We start from the raw sequence: 16011 nt of genomic DNA on the forward strand, positions 1-16011 counted from the left end.
AAAATTACCAACTGTAAGCAGGAATCGAACCTACGACCTTCGAATTACGCGTTCGATGCTCTAACCACTGAGCTATTACAGCGGCCCTCTCTCCATCCACTTTTTTGGGTTTATCTGTGAATTTAGAAGTAGGAGCGACAGTCAGCGCCATCTATAAGCCAAACAACGAGTGTGAAAACACTCTTATGCGCATGTTTGGCGTCACGGAGCACGTGAACTTATTATGAGCGGGCAGCTGATTAATTGTCCCTCTTATACAACCTAAACACACCAAGTCTGCCAGTACGAGACCCTCGTTCAATGAAATAAGGGAAAGAAGTGTATACCTAAGGACTCGTTTTTCCGTGTTTTTAACACAATAATAATGAGATATAACAGACAGTAATGCCAAGGAATGTACAGGGGAAGTTATTAACATTAATGGAATGTAAATAAGAAGAAAGAAAAGTGGATGAAAAAATTACCAACTGTAAGCAGGAATCGAACCTACGACCTTCGAATTACGCGTTCGATGCTCTAACCACTGAGCTATCACAGCGGCCCTCTCTCCATCCACTTTTTTGGGTTTATCTGTGAATTTAGAAGTAGGAGCGACAGTCAGCGCCATCTATAAGCCAAACAACGAGTGTGAAAACACTCTTATGCGCATGTTTGGCGTCACGTAGCACGTGAACTTATTATGAGCGGGCAGCTGATTAATTGTCCCTCTTATACAACCTTAGAGCATCGAACGCGTAATTCGAAGGTCGTAGGTTCGATTCCTGCTTACAGTTGGTAATTTTTTCATCCACTTTTCTTTCTTCTTATTTACATTCTATTAATGTTAATAACTTCCCCTGTACATTCCTTGGCATTACTGTCTGTTATATCTCATTATTATTGTGTTAAAAACACGGAAAAACGAGTCCTTAGGTATACACTTCTTTCCCTTATTTCATTGAACGAGGGTCTCGTACTGGCAGACTTGGTGTGTTTAGGTTGTATAAGAGGGACAATTAATCAGCTGCCCGCTCATAATAAGTTCACGTGCTACGTGACGCCAAACATGCGCATAAGAGTGTTTTCACACTCGTTGTTTGGCTTATAGATGGCGCTGACTGTCGCTCCTACTTCTAAATTCACAGATAAACCCAAAAAAGTGGATGGAGAGAGGGCCGCTGTAATAGCTCAGTGGTTAGAGCATCGAACGCGTAATTCGAAGGTCGTAGGTTCGATTCCTGCTTACAGTTGGTAATTTTTTCATCCACTTTTCTTTCTTCTTATTTACATTCCATTAATGTTAATAACTTCCCCTGTACATTCCTTGGCATTACTGTCTGTTATATCTCATTATTATTGTGTTAAAAACACGGAAAAACGAGTCCTTAGGTATACACTTCTTTCCCTTATTTCATTGAACGAGGGTCTCGTACTGGCAGACTTGGTGTGTTTAGGTTGTATAAGAGGGACAATTAATCAGCTGCCCGCTCATAATAAGTTCAAGTGCTACGTGACGCCAAACATGCGCATAAGAGTGTTTTCACACTCGTTGTTTGGCTTATAGATGGCGCTGACTGTCGCTCCTACTTCTAAATTCACAGATAAACCCAAAAAAGTGGATGGAGAGAGGGCCGCTGTAATAGCTCAGTGGTTAGAGCATCGAACGCGTAATTCGAAGGTCGTAGGTTCGATTCCTGCTTACAGTTGGTAATTTTTTCATCCACTTTTCTTTCTTCTTATTTACATTCCATTAATGTTAATAACTTCCCCTGTACATTCCTTGGCATTACTGTCTGTTATATCTCATTATTATTGTGTTAAAAACACGGAAAAACGAGTCCTTAGGTATACACTTCTTTCCCTTATTTCATTGAACGAGGGTCTCGTACTGGCAGACTTGGTGTGTTTAGGTTGTATAAGAGGGACAATTAATCAGCTGCCCGCTCATAATAAGTTCACGTGCTACGTGACGCCAAACATGCGCATAAGAGTGTTTTCACACTCGTTGTTTGGCTTATAGATGGCGCTGACTGTCGCTCCTACTTCTAAATTCACAGATAAACCCAAAAAAGTGGATGGAGAGAGGGCCGCTGTAATAGCTCATTGGTTAGAGCATCGAACGCGTAATTCGAAGGTCGTAGGTTCGATTCCTGCTTACAGTTGGTAATTTTTTCATCCACTTTTCTTTCTTCTTATTTACATTCCATTAATGTTAATAACTTCCCCTGTACATTCCTTGGCATTACTGTCTGTTATATCTCATTATTATTGTGTTAAAAACACGGAAAAACGAGTCCTTAGGTATACACTTCTTTCCCTTATTTCATTGAACGAGGGTCTCGTACTGGCAGACTTGGTGTGTTTAGGTTGTATAAGAGGGACAATTAATCAGCTGCCCGCTCATAATAAGTTCACGTGCTACGTGACGCCAAACATGCGCATAAGAGTGTTTTCACACTCGTTGTTTGGCTTATAGATGGCGCTGACTGTCGCTCCTACTTCTAAATTCACAGATAAACCCAAAAAAGTGGATGGAGAGAGGGCCGCTGTAATAGCTCAGTGGTTAGAGCATCGAACGCGTAATTCGAAGGTCGTAGGTTCGATTCCTGCTTACAGTTGGTAATTTTTTCATCCACTTTTCTTTCTTCTTATTTACATTCCATTAATGTTAATAACTTCCCCTGTACATTCCTTGGCATTACTGTCTGTTATATCTCATTATTATTGTGTTAAAAACACGGAAAAACGAGTCCTTAGGTATACACTTCTTTCCCTTATTTCATTGAACGAGGGTCTCGTACTGGCAGACTTGGTGTGTTTAGGTTGTATAAGAGGGACAATTAATCAGCTGCCCGCTCATAATAAGTTCACGTGCTACGTGACGCCAAACATGCGCATAAGAGTGTTTTCACACTCGTTGTTTGGCTTATAGATGGCGCTGACTGTCGCTCCTACTTCTAAATTCACAGATAAACCCAAAAAAGTGGATGGAGAGAGGGCCGCTGTAATAGCTCAGTGGTTAGAGCATCGAACGCGTAATTCGAAGGTCGTAGGTTCGATTCCTGCTTACAGTTGGTAATTTTTTCATCCACTTTTCTTTCTTCTTATTTACATTCCATTAATGTTAATAACTTCCCCTGTACATTCCTTGGCATTACTGTCTGTTATATCTCATTATTATTGTGTTAAAAACACGGAAAAACGAGTCCTTAGGTATACACTTCTTTCCCTTATTTCATTGAACGAGGGTCTCGTACTGGCAGACTTGGTGTGTTTAGGTTGTATAAGAGGGACAATTAATCAGCTGCCCGCTCATAATAAGTTCACGTGCTACGTGACGCCAAACATGCGCATAAGAGTGTTTTCACACTCGTTGTTTGGCTTATAGATGGCGCTGACTGTCGCTCCTACTTCTAAATTCACAGATAAACCCAAAAAAGTGGATGGAGAGAGGGCCGCTGTAATAGCTCAGTGGTTAGAGCATCGAACGCGTAATTCGAAGGTCGTAGGTTCGATTCCTGCTTACAGTTGGTAATTTTTTCATCCACTTTTCTTTCTTCTTATTTACATTCCATTAATGTTAATAACTTCCCCTGTACATTCCTTGGCATTACTGTCTGTTATATCTCATTATTATTGTGTTAAAAACACGGAAAAACGAGTCCTTAGGTATACACTTCTTTCCCTTATTTCATTGAACGAGGGTCTCGTACTGGCAGACTTGGTGTGTTTAGGTTGTATAAGAGGGACAATTAATCAGCTGCCCGCTCATAATAAGTTCACGTGCTACGTGACGCCAAACATGCGCATAAGAGTGTTTTCACACTCGTTGTTTGGCTTATAGATGGCGCTGACTGTCGCTCCTACTTCTAAATTCACAGATAAACCCAAAAAAGTGGATGGAGAGAGGGCCGCTGTAATAGCTCAGTGGTTAGAGCATCGAACGCGTAATTCGAAGGTCGTAGGTTCGATTCCTGCTTACAGTTGGTAATTTTTTCATCCACTTTTCTTTCTTCTTATTTACATTCCATTAATGTTAATAACTTCCCCTGTACATTCCTTGGCATTACTGTCTGTTATATCTCATTATTATTGTGTTAAAAACACGGAAAAACGAGTCCTTAGGTATACACTTCTTTCCCTTATTTCATTGAACGAGGGTCTCGTACTGGCAGACTTGGTGTGTTTAGGTTGTATAAGAGGGACAATTAATCAGCTGCCCGCTCATAATAAGTTCACGTGCTACGTGACGCCAAACATGCGCATAAGAGTGTTTTCACACTCGTTGTTTGGCTTATAGATGGCGCTGACTGTCGCTCCTACTTCTAAATTCACAGATAAACCCAAAAAAGTGGATGGAGAGAGGGCCGCTGTAATAGCTCAGTGGTTAGAGCATCGAACGCGTAATTCGAAGGCCGTAGGTTCGATTCCTGCTTACAGTTGGTAATTTTTTCATCCACTTTTCTTTCTTCTTATTTACATTCCATTAATGTTAATAACTTCCCCTGTACATTCCTTGGCATTACTGTCTGTTATATCTCATTATTATTGTGTTAAAAACACGGAAAAACGAGTCCTTAGGTATACACTTCTTTCCCTTATTTCATTGAACGAGGGTCTCGTACTGGCAGACTTGGTGTGTTTAGGTTGTATAAGAGGGACAATTAATCAGCTGCCCGCTCATAATAAGTTCACGTGCTACGTGACGCCAAACATGCGCATAAGAGTGTTTTCACACTCGTTGTTTGGCTTATAGATGGCGCTGACTGTCGCTCCTACTTCTAAATTCACAGATAAACCCAAAAAAGTGGATGGAGAGAGGGCCGCTGTAATAGCTCAGTGGTTAGAGCATCGAACGCGTAATTCGAAGGTCGTAGGTTCGATTCCTGCTTACAGTTGGTAATTTTTTCATCCACTTTTCTTTCTTCTTATTTACATTCCATTAATGTTAATAACTTCCCCTGTACATTCCTTGGCATTACTGTCTGTTATATCTCATTATTATTGTGTTAAAAACACGGAAAAACGAGTCCTTAGGTATACACTTCTTTCCCTTATATATATATATTGTGATGTACTAGACAGAGAACAAGAGACAACACCCGATCCTGGGCCAGCTGTTTTTATTCTGACTTCGTTCTTCCCTTCCTTGCTCTAGCTATCCGCGCGCCGGAGTCCCAGTGTTTTTCTTGGTCTTGGCACTCGGCCATGACTGCGCGCGCGCGGAGCTGGCGGCAAAGTTTCTGGTGGGCAGGCTTGGCTGCATCGTGGTGGTCAGCCCGGACCACAATGCGAGATGACGCGTCGGTCTGTGGAAAGAGTCTCTGGTGGACGGCACTGGCTGCCTCGAGCCCGCTCTTTTGCATGCCACGATGTCTCTTGAAAAAGTGCTGTGGACTCAGGTGACCTACACTGGCTGCCCCGTTGCGGCCGACGCTTTCGGCCATGCTGCGATTTGGTCCGGGTATCTGCCAGAAGTAGATCTGGTGGTCGATACTGGCTGCATTTCGGAGGTCGGCCTCGACCACGCTGGAACTGGATGCCGGAGTCTGCCACAAGTCTATCGGGAGGTCGAGACTGGCTGCATCGTTGTGGTTGGTCTCGGCTATGGTGGGACTCCCTGTGGGAAGCAGCTAAGCATGCACCTGACAGCGCGCTTCGGACGGGCCACAAATTCAGCGGCTGGCGTACAACGCCGGACGATGGTTTCCGAAAGTGTATTCCAAAAGACGCGCTAGGTGCCTTTGCTTGTGTCGCGAGTGGGCACGCAACTTCTGTGATGTGTGGCAGAAAACATAATTCACGAGCGGTCTGGGCATCTGCGGCAGGGCATTCTGTGAAGCTGTCATCGTATTGGCTGCGTCTGTGGGGTCCCTCTTGTGGACGCGATGACTCGCCTTGTGGGGCTGTTGAACACTCTGGTCGGTCACCATGGCTATCTCGTAGCGGACGCAGCACGGTTAGCAGGCAATTCCGTTGGTACAATTTGGGGCACTGGTCTTTATTGCTGTTGGCGTTCTGGACAGGCTGCGATGCCAATTGCTGAGGCTCGAGGGTGGTCTTGCTGCCTGTTGTCAGACTGGAGGACTGCGATGAGACATCGAGCTGCCGCGCCACTTGAGCTCGATATATGGTAGTGGGCACGTTGACGAAGGGTCCAGCTACCCTGTGCCCCTCTGTACCTCCCCCCCACGAAAGAGGGCGGGGTGGCCGATGGCTGACACGAATTTGGGTCCGGTACCAGCGACGAGTCTGGAAGCTCATGTGGAGAACTGGAGTGCTCAGCTGGAGCCTCGAGATGGAACCCTTCTTGATCTCCATTCTCGGTACCGGTCAGGTTGGACTGGGTGGTGGAAGGGAGATCGGAGAGTGTCCGGCTGAAAGCAGCTATGAGCTTGGAGCTCCACTCCACCCAGGACTGCTGATTGAAGCCTTCATACCGGTGCCATGCCACTGCACCTTCCCGAAGACGGTCTACAGCGACGGCCCATTTCTGAGATTTGGTCCAGGCCTCGCACATCGCTATCGCGTTGACGGTTTCCACCCAGCTGTCGGCGTCATTTCGGACCCCGTGGAATTCCGGTAGTTCACAGACGGCTGGTGATTGTGAGGCGGCAGGTGGCAACGCAGAGATCACCGACGCGAAGCAGTCGAGCAGGTGTGAGAGCTCGATCAGAGAAGACCGAAGCTCCCTGCGTTGCTCCAGTGTACTTGCCTCAAGGTCGTATGAGGCAGCTACATCACACACTGCGTTAATGTCACACAATGCTGGCAACATAGTAGGAGCTTGCTCGGCGATCAACGCTGTCAGTTTGTTAGTCTCGGCGCGGAGCAGTGTGAAGGTACGCCGCAGCTCCACGGCACTGTCGCACGAGGCTTCTGAACCGCTTTGGTTCGCGTCCGTGAAGTACGTGGCTCTAGTAGTATTCACGGTGGTGACACGAACGTCCAAGGAAGCATAAACAGCGTTTCTTGGCGGCTTATGTGTTGGAAGAGTACCGGACAGGGAATGCGGGCCGTGGGAAGCTTGAACAGCATTCCCAAAGGGCAGGAGCCCGTGCGTATTACGGCCGCGAAGTGGTAGCATAGTGTCCATTGGGTGATGCCCTGGTACCACAGAGGAGGCATGGACACCGTCCACTGATGGTCTGATGGGCAGCTGAAGCGGCGGCCGGGTTGTTGACTCCATCGCTAAAGAAGCGTGAACGGCGTTCCTGGATGGAGAAGCCCGGACTGCAGACGAACCACTAAGACACGTACCGTTGGCTTCCCGCAGAGGGTTCACTTGTCGGCTTGCGCTGACGGCAGAATTCATAGCCAAGGACGCGTGGACGGCGTCCCTTGTGAAATGATACCGGTAACGTGTACTGCAGCCACCGAGGAGGCCTTGACGCCGTCCCCGAACGGTGGTGGCAGTGGCGGCAGGTGAACAGCTACCGAGGAGGCCTTGACTCCGTCCTGAAGCGGCGCTTATCATGGCTGTTCTGGATGACGAAGCCGGGATGTAAGACTTCTTCTTCGTCGACTGCGCCATTGTGATGTACTAGACAGAGAACAATAGACAACACCCGATCCTGGGCCAGCTGTTCTTATTCTGACTTCGTTCTTCTCTTCCTTGCTCTGGCTATCCGCGCGCCGGAGCCCCAGTGTCTTTCTTGGTCATGACACTATATATATATATATATATATATATATATATATATATATATATATATATATATATTCTACTTCTGGTGTAAATCTCTGTGATGGATGCGAAATACTATGCCATGTATTTTAAGAAGTTTTTTCGGGCACATTTTCGTAAGAAGAAACCATACGACACAAGGTAAGCTTTATTCGGTTAAAACATCACTTTTTCTTCAGTGTTGCTGATTTCCGTGCTGCGGCCTTCTTCTGGACATAGTCTTAGATGCTGTCATTATTCAGCGTGCAGAAGTTGTTCAAGATAACATTCTTTTCTGTGTGAACTACACAGCGCAAGACAGTTTGTGCACGTGGTGTGGCTATTCTCACATGTATCGATGTCAGTCTGTGGTTCCAGCAAGAAAAATGCCATTGAAGCGACAATACCACGTTGGTATCTGCATGATAGAAATACTTTGGCATATTTTCCCTATGACAGTTTCTGCACAACTAGCTTTATTAGCAGAACCATGTTGACGCGACATGGCTGTGAAAATTTAAGCCCTCCTCTGGTTAGGTTCGCAATCACGGAACTATTTTCTACCTGAGTTTCCTTGTTTTATTTAACCAGGGTGCCGAAACAAGCGGAGCATGAAATAGCCTTGGAGGCAGCATGTGCAGCATATCCAGCGATATAAACAATGACATCCATAATGTTTAGGGAACCGGCGATGTCGTCTTCACTGACAGCCACGGAAAACTTGCAATTAGTAGGATTCTCATTCACATCTTCAAACCCTATTTCTTCGTGCGGAAGTGTCAAAACGTTTTGAAGTCGCAGATTCTTCTCACATTCGTGGAGTTGGCGCACGTAATTGTGGTACTGTGTTCCTGGTAATTGGCGATACCGGTCAAAGCGATACTTAGTGCGTCCGTCTGAAATTACTTGGTAAGACGTACTTAAAGTGAAGTTCCCCCAAACAGTAACGTGAGAGCTTAACCAGGGTATAGCATGCTAGTCTCAGAGCACTGTGTGTTTCCTTTGTCAGGGATGCACTGCTCATGTCAATTTTCTCCCAGGCGTCCAGCCATTCAACAATGCCACCAGGGAAACCTAACTGCATGTCATCGACAAAGCTTACAGGATATTACATGCTGTCGTTTAGTCACTGGCCTATACAAGGCGTCTCAACATTAACTTGTCGCCACCACGCTAGGATAACGTTCATGAAAAGTGTGGTTGACTCGGCATGCGTGATCTTGAATGCAGAACCGTGCGTCCTGATAGCGTATGACACAAATGGGTTGACTACATTTAAAACTAGCTGTACGTTTTGCCGCGCCCGGGAGGTTCTATTAGCGGCCTTTACGTTAAGTTTGCAGCCAGCTTTCACAAGCGACGTTTTCTTTGCAGTATAAAGATGTGTAACATCGGCGAAAGAAGCAACTTTCATCCGAGGTGGTCGTTCGGGCATTCCTACAGTCAAAACAATGTCAGAGAAATAAGGCAGGTTCCAGGTTTTTTTTTATTATTTCGGTTGGTCCTGATACACTTCAAGAGATGCGCAGTGTCGACAACGTAGAAAAGAGGGTGAGCGTTATCGGCTGGATGTAGATAAACAATGCTCACTTGAGGATTTAGAGGAAAAAGAAGGCATCATCTCTCTGTTCAGAGTTTTGTTGTCAGTTACTGCAGCTATAACCTTGAGCCCCATTTTCTCAATATTTGTTATAATGTTTTTGATTTGCTAGTGCAGGGTTTCTGCGTTCATTTTGCACATCGGTAGCATGTGAATAACGTTCTTGTTCGGAAAAGGAGAGACTGCAACATCAACACATGGACTGTTGTTGCTGGTTCTAGAGAGTGGGCTGCCTTTCCTACTATTGTTTTCTTTTGTAATCAGAGTAAGGCTTTATGTGAATCTCATCTATCATGAGAATTGCAGTCTTCTGATGATCTTTCATTGAATTCACTCGCTCTCGTATGTAGGAAAGGTGGTGCGTTTGACTTTCCTCTATTATTGGGTCAGCTCTATAACTTGAGCGAATGCGCTGGATTGTTCAAGGATGGGGCAAAATTACTCTTAAACGCAGCTCTCACGGAGTGATATGCATGAGAATAAATGGAGTAAAAATATTGGCAAACACCAATAGTTCCGCGCTATAGACATGCTTTTTGGTAAGGAGAAGGTCCTCTTGATGGCTCAGAAGTTTCAACGAAAAACAATATTTTTTGGCGTACTATTTTCAGCAATGACGTCTTCGAGAAGCAAATTGATAAACCTTAGTACTTCAGCGTGTTTTGACTCTTTCCTGGTTTCAGGTAGCTCGCTTAAGTGCCTCTCAAGCTGCTCCAACAACAAGGAGAGAGTGGGAGTGTCGCACACTCGACTTGGCACAGCGCTACCCCAAGGAAGCGATCGGAGTTGCTCTCCGTTCAAAACAACATGAAGAGAAAGACCTGGGACAATAGTAAACGAGCATTTCACTTAAGGAGAAGGAGTGTTTTCGATGACAAGAAAACGTACGCACTCATCACTAATAGTTAACGTCCAAAAACTATTATGGCAGATTCCTGAGAGCTTTGTCTTGAAGTTCGTATTTGAAGACACCTGGTTTATTTTTTCTCATGATTTGTATTCTCAAGCAACCTGTTTATAGCTTCTTGTAAAGCAGTGCTCTCGCTTCTTGCGACATTCTTCGCTGGTGATTCATGACGTGTTGACTCTGAGGACAAGTATTTTGGACAGTTCGAAAAGATAGAAGGTACAACGTTGTGTTTTAGCTTGCGTTTCTCCCATACTACTTCTATTATCCTTCCTGTTCGTTCATGTTAATGTGACAGCGTCGTTATGAAATTCTCTCCTTGGAAGTGAAGGTCACAAACCTGTGAGTGCAAGAAATTGAAAGCAGCAGTTATGAACTCGCTACACATGATACACACAGCGCGAAGTTATAACATGCGAATAGACGTTCTTTCATAATTATTTAATACAGTATAAGCACGAAGTCATTCATTCAAAAAAGGAATGGCACAGTGATACGCGTAACATAGCAGACAGTTTTTTTCCCTTTTTATGCGACGCTATAAATTTTACTATCCACCGACCAGGCAAATACCGTGCCTACGATTCTTCATTTATTTAAAAATAAAGAAAGGAAGAAAAGCAACAATAAAACTAACTTCGAAGGCGAGTTTAAACATCTGCAATAAAAGAAAATTACATTTTTACCGCTTTTGTTTTCTTTTTTGCATTGCATCATGAGAATGCCGTTTTTATTGTCGAAATAACTTGCTACATAACGCGCTTCATAGCAGAATGATTTACCACATCCATGTGGATGTGGTAAATCAGAAAACAAAACACAGAGACCAAATCAAGCGTAGTTTATGGCAGTAGGAACAAACTAGAAGTTATTTTAACTATACTGTGAGAAGCATATCCTTCTTAGCTCTGTTCATTTACAAAGCCACTTTGCTGATCAGTGAAAATTCACAAGAAATGCATGTTTCTCCATCGCTGTGCTGAAGTATTCGTTCAATAATTACAGCTGTTGCAGCTAAGAACGACGATTCACACACCCGATAAAGCAATGTTGGAATTATTTACCTTCGAATGCACTGTTGGTGTGAAATACCTCCGTGGGATGGTTCAAAGCAACGCTTTATGCGCATTATCACTTGGGAATGAATACTCGCGCACATTTGGCCCATTGCCATAGTTTCTGCGGCACCCAGGAACACAACAACGGCCAATGTTGCAACTTACAGTCGTTGCGATCCTTGCAATTCGCACCGAACTTCACATCGGGCACGTGTACGCCGAAAAAAAGAACGTTCACACGGACCCGAAGAACACAAACTGCACAGCAGCTTGGCGCACACGCAGTGACTTGCCCGGGCAAGCCTGCTGAGAAGAGACGTGGATCTAGTGTAGCCAGACGCTTTTCTAGTTCTTCTGCTGGACACTCTCCATGTCGTAGCACGTGGTTAGATGAGGATGTCGCGAGGCCTGAAGATTTTCGAAAGGGTGCTGCTTCGCCGGTCTTTGGCACACCAGGCACGTCGACTGGCGATCGGCGTCACAATTCCTCAGTCGCTGACAGGCTTAAGCAAGTCGCCTGCGAAAACAAAGCATGCTTTCGCCGCGTAACTATGGTTGCTAATCAGGCAAGCTGGCGGACATATATGCGTTATTTTGATCCCATAGGGAGCATATACAGCAGCTCTACCCAACACGAGACCTTCGCGCCATCTCGCCACTGATGACAAGAACGCGCTTAAGTTTCTGAGTTCTGAGGACCACCAAACGGTGTATGGTGTGTATAAATAGCTTGCCGTTAGCAAGTTTGAGGACGTGCGCTTCGTGGTTTTGTGGTTAGCGCCGGGCGCAGTGGATTCAGGGGTCTATGGATCTACGATACTTTCTCGTTTTTTAGATGCGGAGCATCTCTTGCTCGGGTCTATGTCCCACAGCGTCGGCGTCCACCCTCACACTACGCATGCGTAACTTTCTCTCTTACGCTCTCCCCTTTCTCCTCGCAAAACTGATGCAGAAAACATCTGCTAACCTATGCGCCCGTCCCCCTTCACCTCTAGGCATTCCTACCCGCGGTGTTTACACATTCATTAGTCTGAAGAACGGATTATAGGCAAATGCCTATTTTGATCCTTGCGTTTCTATCGTGCCATTTTGATGTATAAGCATGAATTAGAGGTTAGTAGAGGCTTTTATAGCGTTTTTATAGTGCCTCTAAATGCCTATTTTTGGTTTTCACGCTTGAATGTCATTAAGTGCCTATTTTCCAAATCAGTGCCTATATGAGCGGTATTTAAGCCCAACGTAGTTTGAAGCCGTTATTCATGTAGAAAAGGCAACATTGATATTTCCAAACACTATGAGGTTCAACGAAGTCCTCTAGTTCTAGCAACTTCCGCAAAACAACTGCTAACCACGTGAAATTGCACTCGCTGACTTCCATACGCCGTGAACAAAGCTGACATGTTGCGAGCGATTAGAGGAAGAGGAGTGCAAAAGACGCTATTTCTGCAGCCCTAAGTGGAAGCACGTGTTAGCATCTGCAGGGCAAGAAGGAGATAGAATTAAAGATGGGATAAGAAAATAAAAATTGCGTCTATGGTTGAAGTAGCAGCAACCATCTTCTGCAAAAAGCTGTCGAGTGTCCTGAAGGACCTGAAGAACCACTCTGAAAACCTGAATGTTGTGGTGGGAAAGAAACAGCAGTTTTTTTTTTGTGCAGCCGCTGGTAGGTGGAAAACAAATGAAAAACCATGGAGGGTCACTCATGGATTGCTCATGTTGATTCAGTGGCGGCAAAGGCCGCCAAATCTTTTTACTTTATACAGCGATACCTGAGACAGGTGCCGACTTGATTACAATCAACGTTGTATTTAGCATTCATTCACCATATGCCTGAATACGCTTGTGCTGTATGAGATCCCTTGGCATATGTCTTCAAGTGAAAAACATGAAGAAAAACAAAACATGGTTGCAAGGTTTGTCTTACACTTTTACTAAAAAATTGACAGCTGTACCAATTTGAAAAATTAGTTAAGATGAGAATTCACCATCACGTCAAATAATTGTGATTGGAATTCCTATGCCAAGGTTTGAATGGTAAAACTCGGATTCGAAAATAAATATACCTAAACAGTGCTCTTCGCGCAACGATAATTGTTTTAAGATTTTAGAATGTGGTATAAGATCTAATTTTTATATTCGTTTGTTGTTGGTTTCATTACTCGATGAAATGGCTTATAGAGAGAACAAGTGCGCTGTATCAATCAAGGCTTGTTTTCTTTGACATACTAACTCATCTGCTGTAGTGCATTCGGGTAAAAAATGTGGTGTGCTTGCGGCTTTTCTGTTGTTTGCAAACTACATTTTTAAGCACCCCTCTTTAAGTGACTCATTAAGTTGTAGTTCCTGCGGGCCCAATGAAAAGCATTCTACCACGGTGATTTTTAATACTGGCTCGCTACGACCCAGAAGAACAAGATGCGAATAGGCAACCTTGAATCCCTCGCCTCTCGCCCTATGTAGTCATCGCCAGCCTAATTCCTTTCCTGCTCTCTTCGGTATAAGGGTTGGAGAATCACATGATACATACGCACTAAGAACATCATGCGTAAGCAAGGTCACACTCGCGTTACGTGCCTAGCAGGCTTGTGCACGTGCGCCATCGATATTGACGTGTCGTTTCGGCCTTCTCTGTTGTGTATTACTCGTTTCTGTGGAATGGATTAGTCAGTGCGTGTACTTTAGGAGAGGCTGGCATCGATCGTGATCGCGATACACTACGTCGCTGCGCTGAAACTGCGGCCAAAGACGACGCACCAAAAACAAGCTAAGCGCAGTCAGGGTTGGCGAGACACGATGCAGGAACGACGAGAAGACGAACGGAAGGGAAATGGTGTATATAATAATAATAATAATAATAATAATAATAATAATAATAATAATAATAATAATAATAATAATAATAATAATAATAATAATAATAATAATAATAATAATAATAATAATAATAATAATAATAATAATAATAATAATAATGATAATAATAATAATAATAATCTTTATTGTCATCTTAAGTTGTACAAAACAAATAACAGGCCTGTCGAAGCCAGATGGTGGCTTGGAGGAATTGGCCCGGCACATCGGCAGATGAAAGATGACATATATATTGAAAAGCTTTTCATGTAAACAATCAGAGAAAGAATACATGTAACTCATTTACGCTACATTTAAACACAATAACAATCAATCAAATTAGCGGAAGCAATACTACCTAAACAGCTGAAACGTGAAAATAAGCATTGAAAAATTTAAAACAGATTTTACCCATAATGCGATAACTGATGCAGCATTAAAGAGACCTTAGCAGCATTAAAGAGACCACCGCTGCCTGAATCGAACACACGACATTCGGGTAAGCAGCGGAGCACCCTAGCCACTAGTTCACCGAGGCGGACGCGAAACGAGGGCCGATTACTGTATAGCATCTCGCGGCCGTTGAAAAAGAATATAAAAGTAATAACAAGCTGATATTCCGTTTGCGTATTTTATTTTTCTCGACTTTTTATTCATTATACTCATTTTGAAAGGGCAGCGCAGACACACGGGAAAGGAAGACACAGAGACAAAGAGCGCTGTCCTCCGTTTTCCATTGTCTTTGCGCTTCTCTTTCAAAATGATATGAAGCAGCTAGCCCAAACCGAAGTACACCTCAGTCATGCTACCCAAGAGAACGCACAAAGTACGCATGCCAACTATTGATGTCACATACAACGCTCCTAGTGAGAGGGACCATTTAAAGTACAGGATACAATAAGAAGATGGGTGTTCCTCATCTGTTTTTCTTGATATAGCTAGCATTTCACCAAATTTTGATGAAGTGTGTACGGTGAGTGACGTCAGAGCACCAACGTAAACGTGAAAGAGCGATGTAAAAGCAGGACCATTTCTTGCTGTACGTCAGTCCTTCCATCTTGGGGCACACGGCAGCAAGAAGGGCAAGTGGCATTCAGTAAAAATTTAGCGTTTTTTGCGACATGTAGAGTTGCGAATCTTAACAAAGATGATCCCTACTGCCCATTGCATCCATTACGCTTGTCACCTCGAAATGCCGAAATCTAGTAGGGGGGCCTCTAAGGAGTTCGCCAACAGAGGGAAAATTGATTATATGAGGCGTTTAGACCTGGCATTTCCCTTCTGGGGTATCAGTGCTCTGGTTATTTGCTCCTGCACTGCCCTTTTCTATCTATCTATCTATCTATCTATCTATCTATCTATCTATCTATCTATCTATCTATCTATCTATCTATCTATCTATCTATCTATCTATCTATCTATCTATCTATCTATCTATCTATCTATCTATCTATCTATCTATCTATCTATCTATCTATCTATCTATCTATCTATCTATCTATCTATCTATCTATCTATCTATCTATCTATCTATCTTTCTATCTATCTATCTATCTATCTATCTATCTATCTATCTATCCGCTTATGTTTGGGTGCTCTCATGGTCACCCCCTTAACTTGGCGTGAACCAAAATTACCATGGGAGGGCAAGATTGTTTTACGAATATGTCGCGCTGGTCAAGACATGAATAATGTCACAATGCCGTCGCGTACGTCGTCAAAGACTTCCCGCCAGACAGTGGCACATACACACGGGCAGCTATGTGCCACTGGTATGCGGGTATGTGTCACAGGTGATTGACACTTAGTATCTACCCAGGAATGACTAGAACACACATTGGCAATTTTAACGTGCGATCGATAAGAAATACTTGACATCGGTAGCATCGGCCTATTGAATGCAAAGAATAAATATTGCCACCCACACGTAGTGGGTCGACTGCAAGAGCGG

The 16011-nt window shown here is 44.0% G+C and overlaps 1 non-coding gene across 1 annotated transcript; it reads right to left on the minus strand.

The window, feature by feature from the left end:
• Nucleotides 1-465: 465 nt before the first annotated feature.
• TRNAT-CGU (transfer RNA threonine (anticodon CGU)) lies at nt 466-538 on the minus strand. Its single transcript has one exon. It is a non-coding gene; the product is annotated as a tRNA-Thr (tRNA).
• Between the last annotated feature and the right edge of the window lie 15473 nt (nt 539-16011).

This window comes from Rhipicephalus microplus, chromosome 4 (genome assembly GCF_043290135.1).
Source record: "Rhipicephalus microplus isolate Deutch F79 chromosome 4, USDA_Rmic, whole genome shotgun sequence".
In the NCBI taxonomy this organism is placed as follows: domain Eukaryota; kingdom Metazoa; phylum Arthropoda; class Arachnida; order Ixodida; family Ixodidae; genus Rhipicephalus; species Rhipicephalus microplus.